Here is a 25439-nt window from a genome sequence, read left to right as displayed (position 1 = left end):
TTTGGATCTCATATTGAGACAGCAACAGATTCCAAATGCAAATGTCACACCTGGAATCAACTCCAGACCTTTTACCTGCTTATCTGATGATGAAATAATGAGGGAACAGCCCACACCTGTCCATGAAATAGCTTTTAAGTCGACTGTCCAATTACTTTTGTACCCTTAAAAATTGGGAAGCCCATATATAAACCGTTGTAATTCCTACACCGTTCTCCTGATTTGGATGTAAATACCCTCATATTAAAGCTGAAAGTCTGCAGTTAAAGCACATCTTGTTTATTTGATTTCAAATCCACTGTGGTGGTGTATGGAGCCCAAAATATGAGACTTGTGTCAATGTACCAATATTTATGGACCTGACTGTATGTGTGTCTCTATATGTTCCTATGTTCACCAGACCGAAGTTATGGGTCAATTGATCACATCTGACTCCTAGATTAATAGCCAGAGTCCAAGCATATGGTGTTTCAATATATCACCCCTGGAGGATAAATTTTGCGCTGTTTGCAACTAAAACTATGGTAAATTTTCACCAGTTCTACGGTGCTCTTGAATAAAGTTCCAAGACCAAAACAGGAGTCCCAAAGATTTCCTCAGTGGAGACCACATCCATATTGGTCCTGGTCTGGTCCAAGCAGAGATAGGTGTGGGAAATGATGTGCATTTAACGTGTTTCATTGTAATTGCATACAACTTTTTCCAAAGTATTGTATACTTCATACCATAGGGCCTGATTCAGACCTGTTCGCTAGGCTGCATATATTCGAATCCCCACATTTGTATCTGAGTGGATGTTTATACGGTCACTCGCATGGTCGCTCACCATCGAGCGATTTTTCCTTTGTTCATAAAACGAAAAGTAAGACAGGACTTATTTTTAATTTCACGGCCGTCCTCCCATTTTTGGGGCAGGTGTGAGCATCATGTGACATCAGCTGCCCTCCCCAAACAGGCTTCGACACGCCTGCATCTGCAGGGGAATGCCCAATTATATGGGACTGCCCATCAAACATTGGGCGTTCCCCTGCTTCCGCCCCCTGTCATCCCCTTCCCACCCCTCCTGAAGCCAAAGCCGTTCTCTCCCAGGTTTGCACATGCGCATATTCACATGTGCAATCCTGACCATCAGGGACGAGGATAAATTCAGCCCACTGCGAGCAGGTCTGAATCGGCTCCATAGTTTTATGAAAATATACAAGCATCTCATTATGTCCCAATGATTCTTTTGTGTAGCTGTATTTATCACATCCCATTTACATTTGTATGGAAAGAAGAATGCTTATTAACATTCGACATTAAGTTAAAACATAATATCATGAGCATAAAGTTGAATGTCCCTTGCTGATAATCACAAAAATAAAGTCATAGGATATAATCAAAATCCTGAAATCACCAACTGCCAAGACCATCAGAATGCCAACAGCGACATCCCGATGGCCAAAATCTTGATGCAAAAGAAAATACAGGTTTATATGTGCCTAGAGGGTTGGTGTCCCAGTCTGGTACAGTAGGTCACCTTAATGTAGGCCATTGCTGCTTCACTTTGCTACCTCTGCCTATTTCAGACTGGTGGCTGTAGTAGCAGTAACCAGCTCCTGTAAACTTTCAGTGCATGCCTACTGAATGGGATACAATGACACAGCTGCCTTTCTGAAATAGGCAAGCCTAGTAACATAGATGGATGCTTCCAGATATTGGCATATCTATAATGGGAACAAAGTGCATGGTGTACATGGTCCCCTGTGGTTCTCATTCTGGCATAAATGTATTACCAGGAACTATTGGGGAGAGGTGGTATCAGCACACTTTATGAGGAAGTCCCAGGAAGGGGGGGAAGGTGTATAGCAGCCCTGCTATCATCTTGCCGCTGCTATCTTTAAGCCAGTGTCACGGCCGCGGTTAGGACGCGCCGCTCACCTGTTCATCTCCGGCGGCGGGGCCTGCGGGCCATCCGTCCGGGTGCAGGGCGGGGAGCGCGGCGTCTAGGTCTTCCGGCTGCGACCATCCTTCTGGGGCCTGCGGCACACGCGTCCAGCATGAGAGCTAACCAAAGTTGTTTGTCTCCAGTCCGGTCGCCGCCATGTTGTTGTAGCCAGCCAATGGTTCAGAACCCCAGTTCAGCTCCTCCCATCCAGATCTGCCCTGGGGTATAAAGCAGAGCCCTCTGGGGCATACAAGCGCCAGTGCTTTGTTGTCAATCCCTGTGGAAGAAGCTTCAGCCTGTGCTCCTGCCCTTGCCCTGTGATATCTTTCATCCCTGTCTTCGTTACCTGCAGTTCAACACCTGATACCTGGATACCTGCATTTGCATTCTGCTTCCAGCCCTTACAGAGTCACACCTGTTTCCTGGACTTTGCAATTGCATCCTGCCTCCAGCTCTTTCAGGTTTGCTACAGTGTCTCAAGCCTCTGCACATGCTTCAGCCCTGCGTGTCGGTTGACACATCTACACGCCTGCTGTCGACCAGTTGCATCTACTGCCAGCCCTGCGTGTCTGTTGACACATCTACACGCCTGCTGTCGACCAGCTACACCTGTTGCCAGCCCTGCGTGCCTGTTGACACATCTACACGCCTGCTGTCGACCAGTTGCATCTACTGCCAGCCCTGCGTGTCTGTTGACACATCTACACGCCTGCTGTCGACCAGCTACACCTGTTGCCAGCCCTGCGTGCCTGTTGACGCATCTACACTCCTGCTGTCGACCAGTTGCACCTGCTGCCAGCCCTGCGTGTCTGTTGACACATCTACACTCCAGCTGTCGACCCGCTGCTCCTGTCGTCAATCCTGCGTGTCTGTTGGCACATCATCACGCCTACCTGTGGTCCAAGTGCACCTACTGCCAGTCTCCGTGCCTGCTGACGCTTCATCATCCTGCTGTCTGCCTCCGCACCTACTGCCAGTCTCCGTGCCTGCTGACGCTTCATCATCCTGCTGTCTGCCTCCGCACCTACTGCCAGTCTCCGTGCCTGCTGACGCCTCATCATCCTGCTGTCTGCCTCCGCACCTACTGCCAGTCTTCCGTGCCTGCTGACGCCTCGCTATCCTGCTATCAGCACTCCCAGCTACTGCCAGCCCTCCGTGCCCGCGGACGTTTCCCCATCCTGCCGTCTGCATCGGCACCTGCTGTCAAGTCCTCGGATGTCGCTGACTTCCGGCTTCCACTGCCCACTGCCGTCAGCTCCCACAGCTAGCCATTGTGTTTCCCTGTGAACTAACAGAGACTCTGGGATCACTCCCATCATTCTGGACTTTCAGTTGTTGCCCAGGTACTTCACTGGGTTCCCCGATCTACAGTTTCATATATGGTTTTACCTTCTCTTGTTGGTGCTACAATAAAGAGTTATATTAAACCTGCTATTCTCCAGTCTCCTTCAAACCACAAACACCCAACCTCCGGGCCTCAGACAGATCCACGAGGTACCCCGAGCGTGACAGTAAGCACTGGCCCAATGGATCCGTCCGCCAGCCAGGAGTTCTTTCAAAATGTGGTCGCTCGGCTGCGAGCACTGGAGGAATCCCAGCAGCAAGTTACTCAAGCCCTTCAAGGCATATCCCAAAGGCAAGCCGCAAACCCTCCGTCCCAGACTGTCTCCCCGTCTTTACGATTGTCTACCCCTTCTAAGTATAATGGTACCCCTCGTACCTGCCGGGGGTTTATCAATCAATGTGAAGTACATTTTTCCCTGCAACCAATGAACTTTCCTTCTGATCGTGTTAAAGTGGCTTACATTGTCTCTTTATTATCAGATTCTGCATTGGACTGGGTCTCCCCCCTTTGGGAAAGAAATGACCCCCTGCTCTCCAATTACTCTGACTTTATTTCCCAATTCAGGAAAATTTTTGACGAACCAGGACGAGTATCTTCTGCTGCTTCAGAAATCCTACGGATTCGTCAAGGCTCCCGCTCCGTTTCTCAATATGTTATCCACTTTCAAACTGTGGCATCTGAACTGAAATGGAATGAGGAGGCGCTAATTTCCACTTTCTTGGCAGGGTTATCTGAACGCATGAAGGACGAGTTAGCCACCCGAGATCTTCCTACCTCGCTGGGTGAGGTCATATCGCTCTGCAATAGGTTGGACCTCCGTTTCCGTGAGCGTCAACTGGAGAAATCCCGACAAGAGCGAGGCAAGTCTATTCCCGTGTCTCCTCGCCTTGGGCCTACTCCTCCTCCAAATTCTTCTGATGAACCTATGCAGATTAATCATACTCGTCTAACTCCCGAAGAACGCCAGAGAAGACGGCGACAGAATTTATGCCTGTACTGTGGGGAGTCTGGTCATCTTTTAGCCAAATGTTCCCGTCGTCCGTTAAACTCCCGGTCCTAGTTGGTTGTGGAGAGGCCAACCTAGGACGAGTAGAAAATTCTCCAATCAAGTCCGACTCTTTGCTATCCATACAGGTGGTGTTACCCAACGGGTCACTCGCAGTATCTGCTTTACTGGACTCTGGGGCAGCCGCCAACTTCATTTCAGCCCAGTTTGTGTCCTATCACGGCCTGGACTTTCAGGGACTTTTACAGCCGCTCCATTTATCTGCCGTTGATGGGAGTCTTATTCCTCAAGCCTCCATCACTCATCGAACTCTGCCCATTAAAATTCAAGTTGGGGCGCTGCATCAAGAAGAATTGTCTTTTTTCATCATTCCTAAAGCGAACCATCCTGTGGTGTTGGGGTTTCCTTGGCTCAAGCAGCATTCTCCAAAAATCAATTGGAGTACTATGGAGATCCTGTCCTGGGGTACGAACTGCCGTCATACCTGTCTTCCCGAATTAGTGCGCATCCAGTCCACCTCGCCTACGTCTCCTGATCTTCTTCCTCAAGCCTATCAAGCCTTCTCCGACGTCTTCTGTAAAGGTTCAGCCGACAAATTACCTCCGCATCGGCGCTGGGACTGTCCCATCGACCTTATTCCAGGTAAAATGCCTCCAAAGGGCCGAACCTATCCACTCTCTTTGCCAGAGACAGAAGCCATGTCCCAATATATTAAAGAGAACTTATTAAAAGGCTTCATCCGGCCTTCCACATCTCCAGCGGGAGCCGGATTCTTTTTCGTTAAAAAAAAAGATGGAGGTCTGAGGCCCTGTATTGATTATAGGGGACTGAATACCATAACAGTCAAAAATAAGTACCCGTTACCCTTGGTGACTGAGTTGTTTGACCGAATCAAAGGGGCTAAAGTCTTTACTAAATTGGATCTCAGAGGAGCCTATAACCTTATCCGTATCCGAGCAGGCGATGAGTGGAAGACAGCTTTTAATACTAGAGACGGTCACTACGAGTATCTTGTTATGCCATTTGGTCTCAGCAATGCTCCAGCAGTATTCCAAGAATTCATGAACGAATTATTCCGTGATTTACTGTACTATTCTGTGGTTGTTTATCTTGATGACATTCTTATTTTTTCTCAGAATATTCCGGAACACCGTCTGCACGTGAAGGAAGTGTTACAGCGTTTGCGATCCAACCAGCTATACTGTAAATTGGAGAAATGCGAATTTGAAAAATCTTCAGTTCCTTTTCTTGGCTACATCATTTCAGGTACCGGGTTAAGCATGGATCCTTCTAAAGTGCAAGCAGTTCTTGATTGGCCACAACCTCATACTTTAAAGGCAGTTCAACGCTTCATTGGCTTTTCCAATTATTATAGGAAATTCATCAAAAATTTTTCTTCCATCATCTGTCCCATCACAGCGTTGACTCACAAAGGAGCCAATCCTGCCAAGTGGCCTCCCGAAGCGGTGGCTGCATTTCAGCAATTAAAAAATGTATTTACTTCAGCTCCAATTCTTCTGCAGCCTGATTGTTCTCGTCCGTTTATCCTGGAGGTAGATGCCTCTTCTGTCGGGGTTGGAGCTGTACTTTCACAGAAATCTGAGGACGGTCACCTACACCCATGTGGGTTCTTCTCCAGTAAGTTTCTACCAGCCGAGATGAATTACCCCATTGGTGAACAAGAGTTACTAGCCATTAAATTGGCCTTGGAAGAATGGCGGTACTTGCTGGAGGGGGCTAAATTTCCTATATCCGTCATCACAGACCATAAAAACTTGTTATATTTGCAGAACGCCCAGTGTCTGAACCCCAGACTAGCCCGATGGGCCTTATTCTTCACGAGGTTCGAGTTTGTGTTATCTTTCCGTCCTGGGTCTCAAAATGGCAAAGCGGACGCACTCTCCAGGTCTTTTACGTCCTCTACAGAAGATCGTACCATAAGCCCAGTTCTTAGCCCTACAGTGTTTGCCAAGACTGCTGTAGTAGCCATTCCTAGAGGAAAGACTTTTGTTGATCCTGGACTCAGATCATCTTTGCTTCAGTGGGCACACTCTTCTCGTTTTTCTGGACATTGCGGTATAAAGAAAACCTTAGAATTCATTAAAAGAGCGTACTGGTGGCCGTCCATGAGGAAAGATGTCACTGACTTCATTGCGTCCTGTACCCAATGTTCTCGTCACAAGTCTTCTCGTCAAGCACCAGCTGGTCTTTTACAACCATTATCCATACCCGAGTCACCCTGGTCACACATATCGATGGACTTTGTCACCGATCTTCCCCTTTCACAAGGGTTCAACACGATCTGGGTCGTCATCGACCGTTTCTCCAAGATGGCCCATTTCGTTCCATTGAAGGGCCTTCCGTCTGCTCCTAAATTGGCCCAAATATTCATAGCTGAGATATTTCGTCTACATGGTCTTCCGAGAGAAATTGTTTCTGACAGAGGGGTACAATTTGTATCGAAGTTTTGGAGAGCGTTGTGTAGTGCTTTACAGGTAAAGCTGAATTTTTCTTCATCTTATCATCCGCAGTCCAATGGTCAAACAGAAAGAGTAAATCAAGATTTGGAGGCCTTTTTACGCCTCTATCTGTCCTCCTCGCAAGACAATTGGAAGGAGCTTCTGCCTTGGGCCGAATTTGCACATAACAACTCTTATCATTCCTCCACCGAAAAGACTCCCTTCTTCATTGTGTATGGTCGTAATCCACGTGTTCCAGAATTTAAAAATCTTCCTGTTTTTGATATACCAGCAGTTAATTCATCTGTCCAGTTTTTCTCAAGCGTTTGGAGGAATGTTCATGCTTCATTAGAGAAAGCCTCCCAACGTTACAAGAAATTCTCTGATCGGCACAGACGGGCAGCTCCGAAACTCAAGGTGGGCGACAGAGTTTGGCTCTCCACCAAGAATATTAGACTCAAAGTTCCGTCTATGAAGTTTGCACCTCGATTCATTGGGCCATATACAGTAACTTCGGTGATCTCTCCATTGGCTTATAAATTACAGTTGCCTCGTTCTTTGAAAATTTCTAATACATTCCATATCTCTTTATTAAGACCATTGATATTAAATCGATTCCAGGATAAAGTACCGAAACCTCCTCAGCCTCAAGCTCATCATGATGTTGCTTTTGAAATTAAAAAAATTGTGGACTCTAAAATTCGTTCAGGGCAAGTTCAGTACCTGGTAGACTGGAAAGGCTTCGGTCCAGAGGAACAATCCTGGGTGGATGCTGCTCGCGTCGATGCTCCCACTTTGGTCCGTAAGTTTCATCAACAATATCCAAGAAAACCATGGAAGTGTCCAGAGTCCACTTCAAAAGGGGGGGGTACTGTCACGGCCGCGGTTAGGACGCGCCGCTCACCTGTTCATCTCCGGCGGCGGGGCCTGCGGGCCATCCGTCCGGGTGCAGGGCGGGGAGCGCGGCGTCTAGGTCTTCCGGCTGCGACCATCCTTCTGGGGCCTGCGGCACACCCGTCCAGCATGAGAGCTAACCAAAGTTGTTTGTCTCCAGTCCGGTCGCCGCCATGTTGTTGTAGCCAGCCAATGGTTCAGAACCCCAGTTCAGCTCCTCCCATCCAGATCTGCCCTGGGGTATAAAGCAGAGCCCTCTGGGGCATACAAGCGCCAGTGCTTTGTTGTCAATCCCTGTGGAAGAAGCTTCAGCCTGTGCTCCTGCCCTTGCCCTGTGATATCTTTCATCCCTGTCTTCGTTACCTGCAGTTCAACACCTGATACCTGGATACCTGCATTTGCATTCTGCTTCCAGCCCTTACAGAGTCACACCTGTTTCCTGGACTTTGCAATTGCATCCTGCCTCCAGCTCTTTCAGGTTTGCTACAGTGTCTCAAGCCTCTGCACATGCTTCAGCCCTGCGTGTCGGTTGACACATCTACACGCCTGCTGTCGACCAGTTGCATCTACTGCCAGCCCTGCGTGTCTGTTGACACATCTACACGCCTGCTGTCGACCAGCTACACCTGTTGCCAGCCCTGCGTGCCTGTTGACACATCTACACGCCTGCTGTCGACCAGTTGCATCTACTGCCAGCCCTGCGTGTCTGTTGACACATCTACACGCCTGCTGTTGACCAGCTACACCTGTTGCCAGCCCTGCGTGCCTGTTGATGCATCTACACTCCTGCTGTCGACCAGTTGCACCTGCTGCCAGCCCTGCGTGTCTGTTGACACATCTACACTCCAGCTGTCGACCCGCTGCTCCTGTCGTCAATCCTGCGTGTCTGTTGGCACATCATCACGCCTACCTGTGGTCCAAGTGCACCTACTGCCAGTCTCCGTGCCTGCTGACGCTTCATCATCCTGCTGTCTGCCTCCGCACCTACTGCCAGTCTCCGTGCCTGCTGACGCTTCATCATCCTGCTGTCTGCCTCCGCACCTACTGCCAGTCTCCGTGCCTGCTGACGCCTCATCATCCTGCTGTCTGCCTCCGCACCTACTGCCAGTCTTCCGTGCCTGCTGACGCCTCGCTATCCTGCTATCAGCACTCCCAGCTACTGCCAGCCCTCCGTGCCCGCGGACGTTTCCCCATCCTGCCGTCTGCATCGGCACCTGCTGTCAAGTCCTCGGATGTCGCTGACTTCCGGCTTCCACTGCCCACTGCCGTCAGCTCCCACAGCTAGCCATTGTGTTTCCCTGTGAACTAACAGAGACTCTGGGATCACTCCCATCATTCTGGACTTTCAGTTGTTGCCCAGGTACTTCACTGGGTTCCCCGATCTACAGTTTCATATATGGTTTTACCTTCTCTTGTTGGTGCTACAATAAAGAGTTATATTAAACCTGCTATTCTCCAGTCTCCTTCAAACCACAAACACCCAACCTCCGGGCCTCAGACAGATCCACGAGGTACCCCGAGCGTGACAGCCAGTGTGCTGATGTATTGGGCAATAATCAGTATGAATGGTCAGCGGCACTAACTGTTCCAAAAGCTGCAGCTATTTACTTCAACTGCTGCAGCTGACATTGTCCATTCACCACAGCAGGGACTTCTCTTGTTCCCAGCTGTGGCAGCTGCTGGCTCGAGGCTGCATGTGAGATCTTGTGATTGTACAGTGATGTTGTGCATGCCCAGGCCAACTGGACAGTGAGACATACGCATCAGCACTAGGCATCGGCACTCTTCCACTTTGGCAAATGAGATGTTGAAACATGTAGTCTGTGTTGCGTACTTGGTAAAGAGGTAAAGCTTGAAGCGTTGTGCCGCTATAATCAGTGCTGGATTAAAGCTTGTGGAGAACCCTAGGCCGTCATAATCTTGTGACCCACCTAGATTATAGATTATCTCCTAATATATTTTTACTTTAACCAACCAACAGTCTACTATCTGGAAAATGTATTGTGAATCTGATGTCTACAGTTTGTGTACTTTAAGTCGTTAAAAAGCACAGGGCCCATAGGCCAGTGCCTACTCTGCCTATTTGGTAATCCTTCGCTGGCTATAATATCTCCCCCTCTGTTTAGACAGAGAGGTCATGTGATCCATATCTAATTAAGTCATGCTGAGAATTGCAGTTCATACAATACAAGTAATACTGTGTAATTGGTATTGCCTAGAATTCAAATGTACAAGAAAAGTTTCCACAGTAAACTCATAACAGTGGTTTACAGTTCATAATATACAAACAAAAAATAATACAAGATAGTAAACATCTACAAACCATACAAAGCATTACTATAATCAAATTATATATTAGAAATGAACTGCAATTCTATAAGTACACTCCATTAAAAAAACACAGCTGCTTTGCAAATACATTGCCCCATGCTGCTAATGATGTGCCTTATTTGCGTTAGATATAACAAGGCTAGTTTATTAAATGTGAGAAATGCAGAATACAGAACTGCATTGCTTATCTTTTTGTGCAATGCTTGAACCAGCTAACAAATTTCATGGTGTGCACCAACATTATAGTCTTTTCAAATACCCATGTTACAGATGGAGCCACTCTCATCAAAGTGGCTCCCATCGTGCCGACCGCTGTCTGCCACCCTGCAACAGAATGGGTCATGCGCACACCGAGACGCTCGCGCACCCCATTCTCAGCAATCCTGTCCTGTCTTGTCCCCGTCCACCAGAAACCTGCGGATGGTGGTCTGGTGGCAACACTGAGAGCGGCCCCATCTATTTATTAGAAAAGGTCAATGTCCAACCTACTTTCACTATAGAGCCACAACCTTCAGTAGTTCGAACTTGATTATTGATTATTTTATACTAAACTACTGCTTGGTTTAACTTTATTTATACCTCAAGTTAAATATGAGAGTATGGGACATGGGCCATATCCATTAACTGCAGCAAATCACGTAGCTTTACAAAGTGTTTGCTTTTAGAGCGTACAACCTTTGTGGGTGGGCAAACCAAATAATTTGGCAAATTGGATTAAAGAAATTGAATCATCCTACTGAGATGGTTAAAAATATCAACTGTAACAAGTACATCAATAAGTAACAGTATAGGTGTACCATAACCACTTAAATATAGTGTTAAGAATACAATAAAATACAGACTTTTGCAATAAATCTAGTATTTAAATTGTCAAGAACATTTTACTTTTCACTGGCATTACATATGTCAGGAACCCACTCACCACCCACACCACTACTGTTTCAAAAATACTGAGATAGCAAAATGTATTTATTTTTTGTTTATGGCACAAGTGTTTTAAATAAACGTACACTTATATTTTATGTTTTTTTTTATGATTTTAGTTAGTGCCACAAGGTCTCAAACCACACAATACATCCATGAACTTAGACCGCTTCAGGTGGGAGGTACTAATTTTCTATGTTTTAATGAGTCATCTTTAATATGATGATTATAGCCATCAACAACACAAGCTACTTTAGCTGCTTCTTATTTCCTGATTGTTCTTTCCTTATTAATGTTGCATTTATGAAATAATTTGTATTTTGCTATTTACATTTGTAAGAAGGAATATTAAATATGCTGTGTAATAGAATATATATTTGTATTGGTTTAAATAAAACCTACTAGCGAATTATTTTTTCACTATTAAAATAAAAGTAAACATCTTTTTGGTACTTGCTTTTGCGTAAATTACATTTTAGGTGTTTATGTGCGGGATGAAAACAGGTGCATACAGTATGCGACTAGCGCAAAATATCCCGTGGAATCATCTGATACCTATACCTTTTTATATGTGCAGATTTTTATAGCTTTATGTTTTAATCATATGTATTGTCAGAAGACAATTATAATATTTCAGCTAGACAAGCAATATGAAACTGAACTGTCAAGAATACTCTTCTAATTAAATGTTGCATTTCAAATTTTACATCCATTGGACCAACTCCCATAAGTCTTTGCTTATCTGTTGGATGCATAAAGTTTACACTTACTTTATACTGTGATGGAGTATTTTTGTTAGTGAGTTTGCTGTAAAGTGATAGTGGAAGATTGCTTTCTGACAGAGTTTCGCATAATAAATCAGTTACATTAAAAATGTTGCATAGCACATTTTAAAAGATTTTTTGACACATGACAAATTGGAGACTTTGCCAAGTGATAAATTATTGCATTGTGCAGAAGGGAGATTTTGTGGTGAAGTTTAATAAAAATATACCTCTTTAGACTAGGTATACGTATTTAAATAATTTCATAATTTCACTGCTACTGTAATATATATATATATATATATATATTAAAGCTCAGTTGCTAGTAAACATGGAAAACCAGATTTATTATCTGTTCTAGCAGGGCAAGATTATAAATTGGAGGGTGAAGCTCAAGGATAGACCAGCGTTGTAGCCTTGAAGCCGTGTGCATGGCTCATGGGAGTGTGCCAGTCACAGGGACCTAGCCTCATGGCAAGCCTTTATCTCTCTATGCAGGTGCTCAAGCTTTGCAGCGGGAGGTGGAGCTGCTCGCCAGCCTAAGTCTCTCTGCATGACTTGCCTATCAGCCCTTCTAGCATTTGCCAGAAGTACAGGGCCGGTGCAAGGCATCTAGGCGCCCTAGGCGATACATACCCCCCCCCCCCTCTCAAGGCAGATTATCCTAAAATTAAAATAGAAAAATCCTGAATATTACTGCTGACAGCCTGCCATGCACACACACTGGCGCTGGCAGCTCGGACTGTGTGGAGTGTGTGTGTCACACTCACTGACTACCTTGATGGACGGGCGGGCGGCGGTGGCTCCTCCACCCGCCGGAGATTCACAAGGATGTCCAGCGCACCGGGTGGGGGGCAGCCCGGCAGTGGAGGGGATTGACGCTGACTGACTGGCCCGGCCGTCTGACTGGCCGGCGGGGGCAGGGGCGGCCGCCGCCCGCCGCCGCAGTTTCACGCTGGCTGCTGTGAAGGCAGGCGCAGGCCTGATGACCAGGTGACACTCGGGTCTGTCAGCGGCTGCGGCTGACATCAAGGTACGGGCTCCAGCAGGGGGGACGGGGGGGGGGGGAGCGCAAATAACTCACCTAATAGCTGCTTGCTGTCGTCCATGGTCTCCTGCAGTCTTGAGCGCTGACGCAGCAGGCAGCTTCTAGTTCTTCCTCCAGGCTCTCCACACTCCTCTGTGGTAGCGTGCTTCCTGCTGGCTGCTGCTGCTGGCCGACTGCAGCTCACTACCGCCCCCCAGTGGCCGGCGCCCTAGGCAAATGCCTAAACTTGCCTAGTGGTGGCGCCGGCCCTGCAGAAGTACCAGACAGGCAGTCTGGCCCTTGTGACACTGCAGTTCAAGGCCCACCATGAAAATATATTCATGAAATCTACAGTAGTCTAGATAGTGTTGACAAGAAAAAAAAATCTTATCAACACCAGCAGCATTGCAACTGAACATCTAAAGACTGGCACATTTGCCCCCCAGCTGTATAAAACCCTACTCTTTTATCTTCCGGCTGTCCAAAACCCCATTCATTTGCCCACAGCCGCCAAAGTCCCGTGATAACAGAAGTCCCGTCCCCTGAACATCTGATCCCTGCTTATTCGCCATACCACTTGGCACCTACAGTAGCATCCAAACACTTTGGAATTTGAACAGTATGTGGTTACTAAGTTGGACATTTATTCACATGTGGACATTCTAATAATGCAACAACAACAAAAAGAAGATGTATTTAGTAGGTGCAGAAATAGGATATTTTGATTTTAAAATAAAAAAAAGTTTTTTTTTCATATGGTCATTTAAAAAAGGAAGAACAATGCAGTAAAATGTAGAGGTTAAAACCAGGAAAGCAACAACATTCACATACTGTATACAGTACAGTGCTTGAAATATCAGGATGTGCTAATTCGCTCTGCACAAGTTACTTCTGCCCCACCTGCAGTGCACATGGTTTTGTCCATCTAAGTAGGATTTTTGCAGAAAGAGTGAACTAGAATAAGGCCCATAGTAACACTGGTGGTATGTCCACTAATATAATTCAGACCTGATCGCACGGTTTTCGATCAATTAAGCACGCGTACGGTCCGTAGTATGCATGCATGAGGCCGTGTAGTGGGAGTGGTAAGAAACCCAGGCATGCCTAGGAAAATGCTGGAAGTGTCCGGGAAAATGCTAGGCTGGCCTGAGCATTTTAGGGGAGGGTGCGTGACGTCAGCTCCAGGCCAGATATGCCTTTTCCCATCACACCGCTATCTCCGCCATCTCTTACTACTCTGAGCCAGCGATGACTTGCTCCCAGTGTACAAATTATTAGATCTGAGCCTGTTACGATGGGTTTTGGACATATTCACTCGGCTGTGAATAGATTTGTAGCCGTACACATACATCCGCACAGTGAGCACATTAGTTCACAAGGCAGGATTTCACTCCAGCGGGCCGGCATCTACCTGAACACTGGCATCTGCAAATTCATGGTCATACGATCAGGTCTGAATAAGCCCCAGTGTTAGTATTTATATACTGTATGTACAACAACTTGATTGTATATTGTGGCAAGTATTAAGATTTTTTCATATTCTGTATATTGAGGATGGTATAGTGTCAGTAATCCTAAAAATTCTGCGCAGGGTCTCCATGTCTGTGACCACAAATTGTTTGTAAAGCCAAACATACAATATAATCCTGAGATTATATTGTATTATTATTATTATTATATTATTATTATAGTGTATTATTATATTGAGTCTGGTGGTCCGGCAATACTTATTTGAAATTTTGAACACTAAGCAATATATGACACAAGTTCCCCACAGCACATCAACCAGGTAACACCATCCTCTCCATAAACTCAGTTATAGTGATACGTTTTATCAGCAGGGTCTGGCAATCAATAGAAGGATAAATGGTGCACATTGCAGACAAATCCTGGACCAAAAAGTTATACCCTCTGCCAAATAGCTAGAACTCGGAGGAAGTATATATTTCTGTAGGACAATGTTCAAAAGCACAAAGTGAGAACAACACTTAAGCGGCTTAAAATCAATAAATACCGTACATACTGTGTCCTTGAGTGGCAAATTCCTCAACTTCATTTAATCAAATGTATTGTGCTTGAGGGAATATGATGGCAAATAAAGAATTATTATGGCATGTAAGTCTATCGTATATGGGCAAAGAAAAGCTGTCAAATCTTGGTAAATATACATTTCCCATGATTATTGACAATATAGGCAGCAAAGAGATCCTGTAGTTTGGAATAATGCTGTCCTTGTTTGATAGATCAGACGCTCTGGGTGAAATTTAATAGGAAGAGAGATTCAGAAAGTGAGAGATTTGGTAAGAAATGTCCAGTTTTTTAAAAGCGGCAATCATTTACTCTTCAAAATTAAACTGGTTTTGCAGTGTAAATGATTGCCATTTAAAACAAACTGGAGATTTCCTACCAAATCTCTCACTTTATGCATCTCTCATCCTATTAAATATCACCCACTAGTTTTTTTCCAGAATTCACCACAAAACAAATCCTTCTCTTCATGAAGTGGTTTAAAGGAGCGTATTTATCAAAGCCTGGGAGAGAGATACAAAATTGAGAAAGATAAAGAACTAGCCAAGCAGCTTCTGTCTTACATTTTACAGGCTGTTTGAAAAATGACAGTTATGATTGGTTGGTACCGCTCACAAATTTTATCTTTTTTTCAAGTTTTCATAAATCCCCCTATACTCTATGTGAATTTGTGAGTAGACTTTTGAAGGGTTAGTAGCTAGTAGATGTAGTTTAATTTGCTGCCAACAGATGGCAGTGTTTTGGAGTCACACGGACACTAGACATATATTGCTGTATTGTGTCAGAACGGGACTGAGGTCCCAAAAACATTTACCCTGAATACAGATTTGCGGGATTCAGTACTGAATCCCGGCAGTCGGGATCCCGGCGTTCAGAACCCCGACGCCGGAATCCTGACAGCCGAAATGCCGACAAGGGGGGGACGTGGAGAAAGTGTCGGCATTTCGGCGGTCGGGATTCCGGCGTCGGGATTCTGAACGCCGGGATCCCGACCGCCGGGATTGTAACTGCATCCCGATTTGCGAGTCTTTGATTATCTTTAATCAGTCTCTGAGTGCATTCTTTCTTGAAATAAATATATATATATATATATATATATATATGCAATACTTTGGCACTCTGGAGGATAACAACAGCTTCTGGGGTGCCTTACTGGCACAATAAATACAAACAGTTCTTTGTCCCAATAACAAAGGAAGTCAGGACTCCACGGTAAATAGAAAATGTTGTATTTAATATAAAATATACATTACAGGTGCTCCAGCATAATCAACGTTTCATGGCCAACCCGGCCATGTCGTCAGGATATGGGCTGCAAAGTGAAGGTGTGCAAGTGCAGTGCAGTCCTTCACTTTGCAGCCCATATCCTGACGACATGGCCGGGTTGGCCATGAAACGTTGATTATGCTGGAGCACCTGTAATGTATATTTAATATTGAATATAAAATTTTCTATTTACCGTGGAGTCCTGACTTCCTTTGTTATTGGGACAGAGAACTGTTTGTATATATATATATATATATATATATATATATATATATATAGACGTAGAATTACCAGGATCACCTGGAAAGAATAGGCGGCACTCGAAGTCTGTGTTCAAAAAGTATCTGTATTAAAGATATTGCATTGATGATATGGTGATCCTGGTAATTCTACGTCTATATTCTGCTAAGGAAGGCACCGAGGCAATTGACTGATCTCCTCCGTAAGTGCCGATCAAATTCTTTGGATATATATATATATATCTCCATCTACAAAAATAGAGGGGGCGCCTGACAAGACAAGACAGCTCGCAATGATGGACTCACGGGACCCTCAAAATCTCCACAGGCTCTCCCGGCTGGCTGCGACTTTGCGCTCGGCACACACACCCGACAAGCAGCTCGGACCACCAGCAGCGTCTCCAGCAGCAGAGTAGCATCACACAAGCCACGACCCTACGTGCTTCGTCACAGGACTTCGTCAGTGGGGTGGCCTGTGTGACGCCGTGCTACCCCTTTTATCCTAAACAAATCTGCACATTTGCATATACAATATAAAAATCAATTTACATAAAATACTAATAGCGCTCCCTCTTTTCTTTAACTACGGGGCATATCAACGATTATTTGCGCCCCCTCTGTTTTTGTAGATGGAGATGTTGTAAGAGACCCCGGGGTCACAGAGACGCCAGACTGCGAGCGCAGGCAGGCGCTGCCCGGTGAGAGCAACGCAGGCTGTGTTCTTTGCTCTAAGGATTACCGTTCCTGTCTCCTACACACCAGGGAATACTTCATCCAGACACAGGGAAAACCCGAAGGGTCACCACAGTGGCAGTGTGGTGCCTGAAGGGAAGAGTACCAGTGAAGGAGCAGCATTTGTCCTGCTAAAAAGAGATCCCACTGAGAAACATCTAAGTGATAGGAGATTCTGCCCCCGAGAGGTCCGGTGAGCCTATTTAAAACTTTTTTCTTCTGCAAGAAACGGTACTTTGTATTGCATTTGTTGCATTTTTTATATTTTTGCATATCTTTTTGGCAATCTTTTTTGCATATATTGGCTTCATAAATAAAAGTGTATTTTTAAGAAAAAGAAGAAATTTCTGGAATAACTTTTTTTCTGAAACCCTGCGAATCCCACATAGATTGCATATTTACCCAGCGCTGCAGATAATCCCTACTTTGCACAAAAATCGTTTATTGAAATAACCTCAGATTGAATATTTCTACTTGGGATCCAGCAGCTGCAGGGGGGGGAGCGCTTGAGACTGTGTGGACTGACCTGTTTAAAGATATATATATATATATATTTCCATCTAAAACAAATAGAGGGGGCGCTTCATAGTGTAATACCGTTTATTTAAAACAGGTGGACAATGCTAACAGCAAATCTCCTATTAGGAAGGTAGAATCCGTACCGAGGTGTTCCTCTGGTGTTGGCTGGCTACCACAAGATATATATCAAATAACCACTGGCACAAACTGCAGGCACTTGTAGCTCACTCACGGGACCTCTCACTGCTCCAGGAGCACAATGTCAATTCCGGAACCCAGCGCCTCAGCGTCTTTGAGCAAAAGCAGCCACACAGCACGATCTCCAGCAGCACTCAATGTGTCACACAGGCCACGCCCCTACGCGTTTCGTCATAGGACTTCGTCCTAGGCAAGCCTAGCAAATGGTAGTTAAATGCTTCCACAAATACTTTTAGAATTGTTAGAAAAACACAATGGGGTCAATTCAATTACCCAGGAGTCAATTCCCGGGGTGAGTAAGTGCAGCCATATACTGCACTGATGGTAGCTTCAGACTCGCTGAGCTTGTTCTCAAATCCAAATTCTGAGCATTCAAAAATGTGCAAAACTGAGGATTGAATGAACACCTACAGTATATGGGAGATAGGACATTTTTCTTTATGAAGTTGTATTGGGATATATGGGACTATAGCATGCCACATGAATCTGATGTAGAGTGGAATGGAGAGAACCCATATGCAGGGCCTGTTTAAAGGTTCCAGGTGCCCTAGGCTAATACACATGTAGCTCCCAGTGTAATGCTACTAAACACACATGTATGGGCGCTTAGGGACTAGCAAGTCATATTGCCCATGTGGATGTATCAAAGGTTATACAACTGGCATGTAGCATCTACTGCTTGTGGCTTGGGAAGGAGGCTTTGGCTGTAGGCTGCTCAGCTGGTGCAATTTTATGCATAATGTACATAAAGTAATTGTTCCATCAGTAAGTTACATTGGCATAGCCATCTAGCAATCACCTTAACAACTTCCCCCCCCCCCCCCCCCACAGTACATCGGGACAGGTAATAGCTAACAAGCATGGAATAAATTAGGCCTTAATTTTATTCCTCAAGTGTTACCCTCCAAGGCGCCCCTACAGTCCTGGTGCCCTAGACTGCAGCCTGGCTGACAATATGGGCAGTATTCAATATGAATACTGGCGACGTGCAGCGAATCCTGTTTAGGATTCACTGCACATTCGCCACTGCTTGCTGCGTTCCAGGGCCTCGCCGGCTCCGGTATTCAACGAGTCAGGGGCTCGCTGCCCCTGACTGGCGAATTTGAGCTCCTGCGGCGGACGCCGCAGGGAGCCTGAGGACAGTGGCAGGCAGGGAGATGGAAGTCTCCCTGCCTGCCCCAGAACGTTTGTGGGGGGGAGGTGGGCTCCCCGGGTGCCAGGCAGCACAGGCTGCCCCCCGGGGGTGCCAGCAGGGGACCGGGTATATTCACTACACCCGATCATACATATGTAATGATCGGGTGAAGTGAATATATGAATATCTAATGAGCGGCTCGGCTCCGGCCCCCTGCTGGCTGGTCTGTGTAAAAAAATAATAATAATAATAATATATTTTTTTAAAATTAAATATATATTCATGTGCTTCCAACACATGAATAAAAATAGCATGCCCCTCCTCAGAATAAAATTCCAGATTTTTTGACACCAAATGTAAAAAACAAAACACTTTAGTTTAAAAGTTCACATTTCACTTCACCATAAAAAGATAGCGATTGCTACTCGGTGAATCATGGCGAAAAAAACCTTGAAATGTATTCGCCATCTGGTCATTGAATAGGGTGATTCACCGTTTTAGTCAGAAATTCGCCTTACAGCACAAAATCGCCATAAAAACCTGGCGAATCAGCCTCATTGAATGCCGCCCATTGTATTTTTCCTGTATGCAGACTTAATGTTCTACCTGCCATCTTCTTTAGTGCACACATACATCATCCCTATACTTAGTGCAAAACACCAAGTTACCCCTCAAGTGGAGACACTACTGAGTTATATATGAGTTAGAATAACATCTAGTACAAACGCAGCTCCTGATCATGTACATTGCAAAAACAAATGCATAATTGACCTATGTTAATTATGTGACTATATAGGCTATTAAGATATTTTATAAAAGTTTCATAGTGGCTTATTGGACTGCAATAAATAGAAATACTCCTGGCAAAGTATAAATGTATATATATTTTATTGCTATATATATAGCCAGCAGTCTGTAGATAGTGTATACAACTCCGCTCTCTGTTGCCAGATTGCAAGGAAATGATTTGATAAGTCTGCAGATCTGTACCTGTCTGCTGGGACCCTCTCATGAATACTCATGAATCTTTGATTCTATCCCAGAAGATCTGTCACTAAATCCTCTTGCACACATTTAAAAAAAAGACCTTTTAAAGCAAAGAACTTGACCAATAAAAAACACATTTGTTTTCCATGAGTGCACCAAAACGCATATACAAAGTCGGCAGAGCACTCAGATATAAATGTTTCAAAATAAATATACAGTATACAATTTGAGATTGATTGTGGATAAGGGAAAGTGGTAGGTTGGATCCCGTTGGGTTGCACAATCACCCCCATAGACTCTGCATGCAGTTACAGTAGGTGTTGCTCACAGCAGCTTGTAGTTTGCAGCTCTTAATTAATAATAAACCGCAAATGTCCCAAACATTAGCAAAAATAGAAAAACACAGGGAAGTTGTAATTTTGCTAAATTCCTTTGGGGACTTTTAATTTCCCACCCTAAGCTGCATTGATATTATAGGTATGTCTATTGACAAACAACTTTTCTCAATCAACTGGTCAGAAACAGAATATATCGTATAGAACATACAGGTATGAAGGTGAACCCTTCCCGCCCCCTTGACACTCCGTCACATACTAAACTTTATGCTGCACATGCAACCTTAAAAGGAACTTGTCTCCTGCTAGATTTCATGCACTAAAGGTGCTCATACACTAGGGCGATGCACTTGCGATTTGGGCTCTTTTCATTCAAGTATCCAAATTTCAAGATTGACAGCACAGTCCCATGCGTATTGCACCAGAGCATGCAAGTTGCACTAGCTGCAGAGGTGATCTGTTGGATCGCATCCAAACCAGGTAGGCTTGGCTGAGATCCCATGTGATATATTAAATACATTCAAAGAAGTGAAATTAACCTTCACCAGCGCCAGAAAAAAAAAAATATATATATATATATATATATATATATATATATATATATATATACATACACTTTCCTTAGGATTACAAGTATATATCTGCACCAGACGTTCTCTTATACTCCAATAAGTTTTTTACCATTTTACATGTAAAAGAAGCTTAAAGTTTCATACTTTACAGTTTATTGACAGTTCACATATGAAATTGGGATAAAAGTGGTTCACATCAAAGGCCCATACACAACATTAAAGTGGCGAGTGCAAAAGGAAAAGTGCTATATGAATTGCCAGATGGTGTTGAACTGCCCTACAGTTCAACAAGAGCGTGCAAATAACCAGCAGTGTCCCGGGCACATACAGGAATCAGCGTCACTCCAGTGGGTAACTCCAAACACTATCTCCTTTGTCCCGCCTCCACTGACGTGTTTCAAACCCGTACCTAGTTTGTGACTTCTCCTGTCAATTCAGTTTTGCTCCATGCTGCCAAATGACAATGTTGTGTATGTGCCTTTGATGTGACCCACATTTATCCCAATTTGGGAATCATTTTATGTTGTTTTATATGTGAACTGTCAATAAACTGTAATACACTATGAAACTTTAGGCTTTTTTTTTTTTACATGTAAAATGGTAAAAAACTGATTGGAGTATAAGAGAACGTCTGGTGCAGATATATACTGGTAATCCTAAGGAAAGTATATATATTTTTTCTGGCGCTGGTGAAGGTTACTTTCACTTCTTTAAATATATGTTACAATTGTTTGGCGTGCTGAAGAAACTCCTAGCAGCCAGTGCGCGCTGGGGTGAACACTTGTTCTATATTGTTTTCCATTGCTATATTAAATACGTAAGGACTGCATATGATATTATATATCATATATATATATATATATATATATATATATATGCAGAAAAGGGAAAAGAGAAATACGGACCTCTGCTCCAACAGCATGTAAGTCCACAATTTCTGCACAAGGACTTGGGGCTGATAGTCACATTAAATATTTTATTTTATTTATTTTCCATTAATTATTTAAACTATTGTCATGTACTGTACCATTCATTATGTATCCATATACATAGCTATATGTCATACCAGATTTTAACCTCCATGTATGTTTACTTTCATTATCATTCTCATTTTTTATACTTTATGTCGGAGTTTACCTTCTTTATTTACTTACTACCAGTATGAAATACCACTGAAGTAACATCAGCTCCCGAATGCTATGTACAGAAATGGTTTGTAGCAACACAAATAGGCTTCTACACTGCCAACAATAACAATATTTTACAGACTTTACCTAATCCTTTGTTTTGACCATTTCACTTACGCTAAGTGCTCATCTCCAAGATTTTACTCCCAATCCATGGTTTTCTGAGAGCTGAAACGATCTTGATAACATTGGATTTTTGGAGCACACACTACTAAACTATATCTTCCTATCTAATGATTTTATGTCCTAAAGACCATCAAAGGTGATGTGTTTAAATGAACTCAGTTAGAGAGATCATGTGCACACTACAAAATGTGCACAGTAATTGCTCATTATTTCCAAAAAAGTCATGCAGCAGGCCAGAACAGCTAAGCAGATGCTATAATCACCCAAGGGTGCTGTATACACTGTGCAATAATCAGACCCAGCAGGCAAAAGTCATCTGTTAGGCCTAATTATTACATAGTTTGCACTTATTGCAACTTCAGGGCCACTGTAACAATGGTGCAAGTGGAGCTGCAGTGCCAGGCCCCCATGAAAAAAAATCAAACACACAAGACTCTGCGCATTAACACTGCCCACACACCCACCACTCCCGTGTGCTGCCACCACCTGCACCCTCCAGATGTGCAGGCAGGGATTTGAGTACACAAGAGTCGGTTTGCATCCTGCTAGCCAAATGCAGGGACTGTGGGGCAGCAACTGCTCCCGAAATTTGGGTCCACCCCCCTCCTGGAAAGGTGGGAAAATCCCAAACATTGCCGCCGGTCTCCCACCACCCCCTCCACGGGGGTCCGTGGGGATCATTGACACAAATCACATCATTGTAGCCTTTCCCCCTTGCTGTGCAATGTCTGTATTACAGGCACTGCGTGTCCGTGGCCATAGCCTCGATGATGCGATCATGCTGACCACTCCCCACACATAGATCTTCCCATAAGCTCAGCACCCATCCTGATTTTATGACACCCCCCTGCGGTCCCACTCCCCGCTGCTTGAAGCTGGCTGCCCTCTCCCACAAAGGCAGCCTAAAAGTAGGGAAGCTGAAAACAACTGTGCTTCCACAGAGCCCTGCACCTAGATATGGCCCTGGTTATGAAAAATGTAACAAAACAAGGGCAAACACAAGCTTTATGCGAGTGTGACTGCTGCTATTCCTATAGAGCTCTGTGGTGCACCTGTTAATTGTATCTGTCTCAGGAGCACCACTAACACCCAGTGGCGTAACTACTGTAAGGCAGCCGCTTGGGGGAGCAAGCAGCAGTGGGGTCTGTGTGGGCGCCGGCACCCGCTCGACGCACTGACATGCTGCTGCCTGCTGCTGCCCACTGACTGAGCACTGGAGGCGAGTCAGCCACAGCGCGGGTGCGGCCATGGCAGAGATGACAAATCCCCCCCACTGATTCAATTGACTGTACACAGAGTCGGCTATTGGCTACTGTGTCCAGGATGGGCAGGCGGATGGGCGTGCTAGGGCAGCCTGGGATGCGTCAGAGCCAAGGGAAGCAGTAGTGTCTGCTGGTCTCTTTTCCACTCTCCTGCTTCATCTTCTCCATTATGCGTGTGACGTCATCACATCACATGCTGGGGAGGAGCTTTTGGGGGGGGGGGACCACAAACTTTTTTGCAGGGGGGAGCAAAATTTATAGTTACGCCACTGCTAACACTGCAATAAGAGACAGGACAACTACCACTAGGTTCTGCGCAGCCTGCACTGCAGTAAGCAATGGTGCACCTTCCACTACTGCTGAAGAGTGAAATGGGACCCACCAGTAAATGCTGAATTTGTGTACTGCAGGTGATTGAATGTCGGACCCTAACCCACCTTCCCTTGGGCCAGATTCTCTAAACTTCAAAAGTGATAAAATGGAGAGTGATAAACAGCCAGCCATTCAGGTCCTACCTGCCATGTCACAGACTGTGTTTGAAAAATGTCAGGCAGGAGCTGATTGGCTGGCTGTTTATCACTCTTCATTTTATCACTTTTGAAGCTTAGAGAATCTGGCCCCTTGTCATACAACATAGCTGGATCCCTGCCAATTCATTGTGCTCTCCAGTCCCTGTTTACCAGCTGAGCATGCTATCTATATAATTTAGTAATTGCATGTGTTATGTACAAACACACATTCACACACACACACCATATTTGTTTACCCTTTTTTTAAAATATGGGGGGCACCACACTCCAAGTTCCCTCCAGGCAGCAGGGATTAATTTACACCTCTTCTGGGGGTAATACTTCCACTTCAGAACTTTCATTAGGGGTACCCACAAACAGCAGTTTGACCTGAATATGGGCTGCAAGATAGAGTACATTGCATACAGCACTGTGACTATTTTAATAAGCTTGGGACATCATGATATGGAGCCAGATACACTAAGCTTCAAAAGTAATAAAATGGACAGTGATAAACCACCAGCTAATCAGCTCCTACCTGTCATGTCACAAACTGTGTTTAAAAAAATGTCAGGCAGGAGCTGATTGGTTGATTGTTTATCACTCTCCATTTTATAACTTTTGAAGCTTAGTACATCTGGCCCATGGTGAGTAGGGTGGCCAATCCCGGGATCGGCGGGATCCCAGGACTTGACCACAAAATGTCCGGGATTTCAATCCCGGGATTGGACTATCCAATCCTGGGATTTCAGGATTAGACTGGGGCAGTTGAGAGTCACCCCTGTCACTCCCTGAGCAGCGCTACATAGAGGGGCTGGGGGCATGGCTAGAAGCTCACAGAGCCTCTGGGCCATGCCCCCACATCATTAAAATGGGGGCGTGACCTCGCAAGACAACAATAAATATAGGCCATGCCCTCTCTTCGACAGGCCACGCCCCCTAATTTCCGGCATACACCTATGTCCCTCTTCACGGTGGATAAAAGTTGGGAGGTATGTGGTCAGCTCAAAACTCTTGAAGTTGCCCACTATACACTCGATGTCTATAGATAGTGGAATTGAGCCTGGTTTTGCATATACTGTAGATGTCAAAGGTCCTGCTTATCTTAAATACCTTTTTAAACAGCACTTTCACATAGGCAGAAATGCAACAGAGGGGGGCTAAGGGGGCATGTGCCTCGGTTGCTGAATTTAAAGAGGCAACGTGAAGCTATATGTGACAGGATATAAGTCATGTTCATGTGTATTGGACAAGTTATTTCTTTTAATATTAAATCAATGCATACTAGAACTATGTGTAAACCTTACAGTCAAGCAGAAGTGTGGCTGGCATAGTATCAAGACTGTATTAAAATACAGAATTTGATATATAGTTGGAAAAAGACAGTATGTTGTAGATTGCAGGAAAATACAGATTATTATTGATAGGCGACAGATACCTCTGTTTATTATAGAAGTTAACAACGCAGATACATAAAACACATAAATACTGTATGATAAATGTTGCAAATGTTCTTCGCTGTATTCTTGCAGCGGTTGTGCGTGGAAATCATCGTTTCACATGCTTTAACATTTCAAGGGCAGTAAGCACTGATCACTGATCTATAAAGGCTGTTTCTTCTTTTTTAATGATCCAGGGTTGTTTATTGTAAAGAATGAGAAACAGTA

The 25439-nt window shown here is 44.7% G+C and overlaps 1 protein-coding gene across 2 annotated transcripts in view; it reads left to right on the top strand.

Moving 5' to 3' along the window:
* FRMPD4 (FERM and PDZ domain containing 4) overlaps nucleotides 1-25439 on the top strand; it is a 395081-nt gene that overhangs the window by 133123 nt on the left and 236519 nt on the right. The gene's annotated exons all lie outside the window — the stretch shown is intronic.

This window comes from Crinia signifera, chromosome 2 (genome assembly GCF_055691185.1).
Source record: "Crinia signifera chromosome 2, ASM5569118v1, whole genome shotgun sequence".
Taxonomy (NCBI): Eukaryota; Metazoa; Chordata; class Amphibia; order Anura; family Myobatrachidae; genus Crinia; species Crinia signifera.
Note: the sequence above shows the minus strand (reverse complement) of the source record. Positions and strands in the feature narration are given on the sequence as shown.